At 45.9% G+C, this 6,000-nt stretch overlaps 1 protein-coding gene across 1 annotated transcript in view; it reads right to left on the reverse strand.

Moving 5' to 3' along the window:
* Positions 1-4,949, reverse strand: part of SNRK (SNF related kinase) — a 43,686-nt gene extending 38,737 nt beyond the window's left edge. The window contains exon 1 of the mRNA XM_035549764.2: positions 4,872-4,949. The gene's annotated coding sequence lies outside the window, so the exon portion shown is untranslated. The remainder of the gene's footprint in view (positions 1-4,871) is intronic.
* Positions 4,950-6,000: the final 1,051 nt, after the last annotated feature.

Here is a 6,000-nt window from a genome sequence, read left to right on the forward strand (position 1 = left end):
GCAGTGGTCCCAACTGCCTCTAGTTGTGAAATGTTTTAAAAGCCCAAGATACTTTCATAACCATGCTGATAATAGCTACAGTTCACGAGGCACTTTCCGTTTCTAAGAGGAGGTAATACACAAGACAAATGCAATCTGCCCTATGGATTTGAGAACTCAGCAATAGCTTTACAGCATTTAAAGTCTTCACACCAGCCACAGCTGCAAAAGCAGCTAATTTCACAGTGCCTGTTCTCCTCTTGTGCCTACTCTCAATGTCCAGTATGTGGCTAAACAAACAGAAAAGCAGTCCAAGAAACACTCACCACCACCTTGTTCAGGAGTCAGGTCCTCCAGCAATACAGGCCACTTAAGATCTAAAGCTAGTCTTAAAGTATTATTGCAGAAGAGAATACCAGACCTTCCCAAACAATCATCTCCCCTAAACTACCTTCTGCAAAACAGTATGCAAAAACATCTTTAAAAGGACTTGCTCCAAATTTCCTATCTGCTAGTACTTTTATCTTTAAAATCAGTTATAGAACTTTGTTCCAAAAGTGTGACATCGGGTTATATAATAAATTAGTTTCCATCTAAGTTAGCCCTTTTTGCAGTAACTGTTGAAAGAAAAAATTCTCAGCTATAGGAAATTAACGTGAACATCTTAGTTACGGATATTCATAAACCTTTCCAACCAAGATGTGATATCAAAGAAGTCTGAAGATCACAGAAACCAACAAGCTTTTCAACTATCTTCCAAGCAACAGAAGGAATTCGTGACAGGTAGCTGGACTCCCGAGCCCAAGAAGCCAGCTCACCAACTTTGATAAGCAGTACCCATTTAGCTTCTCAAAGGCTTGAACATTCTAAAGCTCATCATGTTTCCCTTCTCTTTTTCCGTCATTTTTTTTCAAAATTAACCAGGAACGTGAAACTGATTAAGAAATTCTTTGCGTATCAGACAGAAGTCATTATTGTGATTCATGATGGTATCACTACCTTTTAGACAGGATGTTGTTTTTTTTTTTTTACCATCATTTCCAGAAAACCTACTGCTGGAAGCTTCTTTAAAAAAAAAAGAACACAGACAAGTCAAATTTCTGTCTCAGCAACCTGGACTCTTTGAGAAGGATCACCTCCCCTACTCCGTGCTCAGGAACTCTCAGAATTGTTTCACTTTTTTCAAGTATCTCCAGATTAATGTTACCAAATAATTTTCTCACGCTAGACAATATAACGAAAAACATGCACAAGAGCTCTAAATATTCCACCATTAATCAATGAGTAATTAAAACATTAAGTCATTTTGAAGAAGTTACCACTGATTAAACATCTAACATCAACTTTGTTGTTTGAATTCGGAATCACAAGCGTGATTTTTATTCTGCATCAAAGAGAGGAGAAAGCATCAAACACTAGCTCAAATGTTAAGTATTCAGATGCAAATAAATGCGTATTGTTAGCATCAAGTATAGGCAATAATTTCTATTAAATTTCTTAAGAACCATCTCTGAACTCAAATTCTAGATAGGTGCCTTGGTTTAGCATTACATCTGATAACATAAATATTAAGTACTTCAATTGACTTAATGCTGGCCTCTTCCATCTAGGACACAAACTCCTTGAACTGTAAAAAACAGCACCTATCCCAACCTATAGTCACACAGTTTCAATGCTTTATCCTCATTTATAGCATCCTATATTTTCTAGGCACTGGCAGACACCTGAAATTCACCATGCTTCAATGTGAACTAAAGCTACAAAAATTAAGCTACCATCATATCTCTCAAGTAAAGTTGGTTTGAGTGCAGTTAGCAACTAGATAAGAGACTGCTACAGAAAGCACAGAATAATACATGAAGCAAAGAGTAAAAAAAACAGCCTGTCAATTTCAGGGCAACATGAATGCCCCAACAGTTGTAGAGGATCACTGTACAACGGAGAGGTTGGTTTTCTCAGAAAGTGATCCCACACTATTTCATATTTTGCAGGCATGAGAACTGCACAGCCCTTTCTCCTCATTAAGTTCTTACCATTGGTGACTTAATCAACTTGTGTACTAGAACTCTGCCAGGGTAAGTTACCCTAGAATTGTACGTGAATACAGTTTTTCAAATCCTCTTAAAGCCCTTACATAATGTTGTTATGTGTATTAAAAACCAGCTACCTTATATTATTAGAGAAGCTGTAGCATTCCAGTTAACTTCTGGAAAGTACTGTGGTAAGGAAGATGTGCAGAACTTCACGTGTTACCACAGTTAACAGCTTATGCAATTTAATATTAGTATATTCATCATAAGATGCAGTTCATCGCTGTATCCAGGAGGCAGTGTCCCTGATCTGAACCATGTTTCACTTATGTTTTTTTTATATATATATTTTAAAACATAATTAAAAAACTCTACCAAGTAAAAACGGACAGAAGTTCATTAAGAAGTTTTACAGACAAACATTTCAAGTGGATTTTTAAAAGCTGACGAAATCTAAGAAAAGAAATTCTTTATTTTGTGAGAGATTCTGAGGCGGAAAAACAAGCTAGCTACACCAGGATCCTGTGCCCTTGAAAGCAGGACAGGCAACAAAGCAAGACAAAGGTACTAGTTTGGCATTACTGTTCCTAGTAGGATAAAAAGGGACAGTGATATACTGAAGGTATAGCCTGCAAAATTACTCAGATACTATATTAAATGCAGAGAGGTTGAGCCTGAGAGGAGACCAGGTTGTCCAGAACACTGCACAAGGAAGCTGACTACTGCAAGTAGACAGGTATCTGCAAAAGCATATTAACATGCAGTCTTAACGTGCTATTTAAAATAATCTGAACGCAGACTATGCATCTACAGTGCAACAGGGAACAGTGACTGTGCCACACCACCCACACTGCATGGGAATATTAGTTCTTGTAGCAAGACAATTCAGGGAACGTCAGTAACCTGTGCAGAAATTTCAGTATCCAAAAATACACACAGAGCAAGGCTCAATCTGTACCTTCCTGCTTCCCAAGCGTATTCAAAAAAGTTTATCCCTAAGTTCATTTAGGATATCATTTCCCCCTTTCCCTATCTTTGTTAGAAGCCCCAGGCACGAACCACCAAATTCAGTCACGGCAGTCAGGCAGATGTACAGTCAGACACCTTGTTTACCAAACACTTCGCCAGCATTCAGGTTAGCTTCTCTTCCCAGTCACTTGAAACACTGCACCACCATTCTTCCACTTTTATGGCCATTTAGAATATTCAGGAAAAAAGTGAGTCAAGACTGGACCTTCTTCCCCTTAGCTGTGACTGTTAAATTCTCAAATCTGGATTTTTCATCCACCAGAAGTAAAAAAAAAAAAAGGCAAGTATTAGTCTATCTAAATTAACATTTCAACGTTTGGCAAGGTAAAATTTGATTGCATTAGTTAGTAATGACCGTTAATGCTTGTAAGCTTATTTCACATTCCTTCTTTCTAAGGGTAAGCAACTGTACAAAAATAATCATCATCTGAATTCCCACTTTCTGAGATGTACTTAAAGGTATTTAAAAAAAGAAACACTCATTAACCCAGTTCTTAATGGTGCATGCCTTGCAAAAACTGCCTAATTCTACCATAGTAATCATTTGCTTGTAAACACTTTCATATAGATTTTATTTTGCTGAGATTCATTAAACTGGTCCTTCCCCAGAGCCCGGAGATCTAAATATACTCATCATAAACAACTCCAAAAAGCAGCCTATATGACTAAGTAGTGACTGCACTACAGAGGGCAGGAGTAAGCAGATTTGCATGCAATTCATTCATGCTAGATGGCTCTAAGTCATACAATACAATTCAGCTGTTCCAGGAACTGCAATGGTACCATTGAGGAAACCACTTCTTTGCATATCTCCTCTTAACTAGCACTTGAAAGCAAGATGGTCAGTAGGAAACTACCTATGCATAAGCAAAAGCCCAAAGCTTTTTGTATTTCCATATCCCATGTAAAGCTTTTCTCCTTCACAGGTGTTCCAGCACCACTTACCAATAAAAATATCCAACGTGAAAATAGGTCACATATGTCTCCAACCATCCCCAGGCCAACACTGCCTTTTTCCCTAGTGGATGCTCTCCAATACTTTATTCAGCCTACTTACAAAAAACAAACATACCACACACATCTGTCCTTTAGCCATTCCTGAGCCTCTAAATCAACTGCAAACATCTTCAAAAGTCATCTCCCATGAATTTAACCAGCGGAGCACCATCTGGATGCTAAAACCCACCTGGCAGAAAGCACAAAGACCTCTCTGGGACTTACCTACTTATCCAGCCCCTGCCTACAGTAACCTAAAGGCGGTTCAATGCAATAAACGTATTGACAGGACGAGCATTGACAAAGAACAAGGGGACACTCGTGTCAGAGGCACGCTCCGAGCAGAAAAGCCACCAGCCCGCATCCTCCACAAACCTGTTGGCTTAGCACCTGGCTCCAGAGGGGCGAGATGCACCGTCATCCCCCACAACACCCCCATCCCCGGGGGCGACCCTTTAACCGGGGGGGGGGGGAGGGGGCTTTATTTTTAATTTCTCCTTAAAGCAACAAAAAATACGAGGCGGAGCTGAAGGGGGGGGGGGGGGGGGGGGAAGGACACACACACCCCAGCCCGAACTGCTTTCCCGGGGTGACCCCACCACAGGGGATGGGTGCCACGGCAGGGTGACCCCACCTGGGGGGGGTGCCACCACAGGGGGGTGCCACCGTCCCCACGATGGGAGCCTCCCCCCTCCCACCCCCCCCATCCCTCTGCCCTCCGCCGCAGCGACCTTCGAGGAGCGGCCCCCGCCGCCCCCCCGGGCCGGGGCCCAGCCGCTACGGACCCGGGCAGGCGAAGGGAAGGGGATGAAGGGTTCTGCCCCCCCCCCAACTTACTGCCTCCGCCGGCGGCGGCGTGTCCTCGGGCCGCCGCGCCCCGCGCCGCCCCCCTCATGGGCAGCGCCCCTCGGGCCCGCCCGCGGGAGCGGCCGGGAGGCTGGGGAACCGCTCCGGCACGCCGCGGGGGGGCCTCGGCGGCTCGGGGAGGGCGGGAGGACGGACGGACGGACGGACGGAAGGACGGACGGACAGGGCCCGGCGCTGCGGCGGCTGCGAGGCGCAACTGACAACAACGGCCGCGGGGAGCCGTTGGGGGGTGGGGGGGGAAGGGGCGGGGAGGGGAGGGGCAACGGGCGGCCGCGCGAGCCCGCGAGGACGGGGCGGTGCGCATGCGCGGGGGGGGCGGTGCTAGGGGAGGGGAGGGGAAGGGAGGGGAGGAGAGGGGAAGCGAAGCGAAGGGAAGGGAAGGGAAGGGAAGGGAAGGGAAGGGAAGGGAAGGGAAGGGAAGGGAAGGGAAGGGAAGGGAAGGGAAGGGAAGGGAAGGGATCGGCTCGTTCCCCTTCCTGCCTGCTCCTGGGCTCCCACTTCTTGAGATCAGCTGTGGAAATGGAGGAGGGGAAGGGAGGACAAAGCGCAGCGTGTCCCTCAGGTGCCCCTCAGCATCCACAAGGGGTGCCTTGTCCAGTTTTTTCGGTGCCAACAGTGCTGTTTCCCACCTGATGGAGTTTCCCACCTGAAAGTGGGGGGACGTTGGGGCTGCCAAATAGAATGATAGAATCATAGAATACCCCGAGTTGGAAGGGACCCACAAGGATCATCAAGTCCAACTCCTGGCACTGCACAGGTCTACCCAAAATTTTAGACCATGTGACTAAGTGCACAGTCCAAATACTTCTTAAACTCCGCCAGGCTTGGTGCCGTCACTACTTCACTGGGGAGCCTGTTCCAGTGTGCGACCACCCTCTCGGTGAAGAACCTCTTCCTGATGTCCAGCATAAACCTCCCCTGTCTCAGCTTGACACCGTTCTTGCAGGTCCTATCACTGGTCACTAAAGAGAACAGACCAGCACCTGCCCCTCCACTCCCCCTCACGAGGAAGTTGTAGACTGCGATGAGGTCTCCCCTCAGCCTCCTCTTCTCCAGGCTGAACAGGCCCAGTGACCTCAGCCACTCCTCGTATGTCTTC

Source organism: Cygnus atratus, chromosome 2 (genome assembly GCF_013377495.2).
Source record: "Cygnus atratus isolate AKBS03 ecotype Queensland, Australia chromosome 2, CAtr_DNAZoo_HiC_assembly, whole genome shotgun sequence".
Taxonomy (NCBI): Eukaryota; Metazoa; Chordata; class Aves; order Anseriformes; family Anatidae; genus Cygnus; species Cygnus atratus.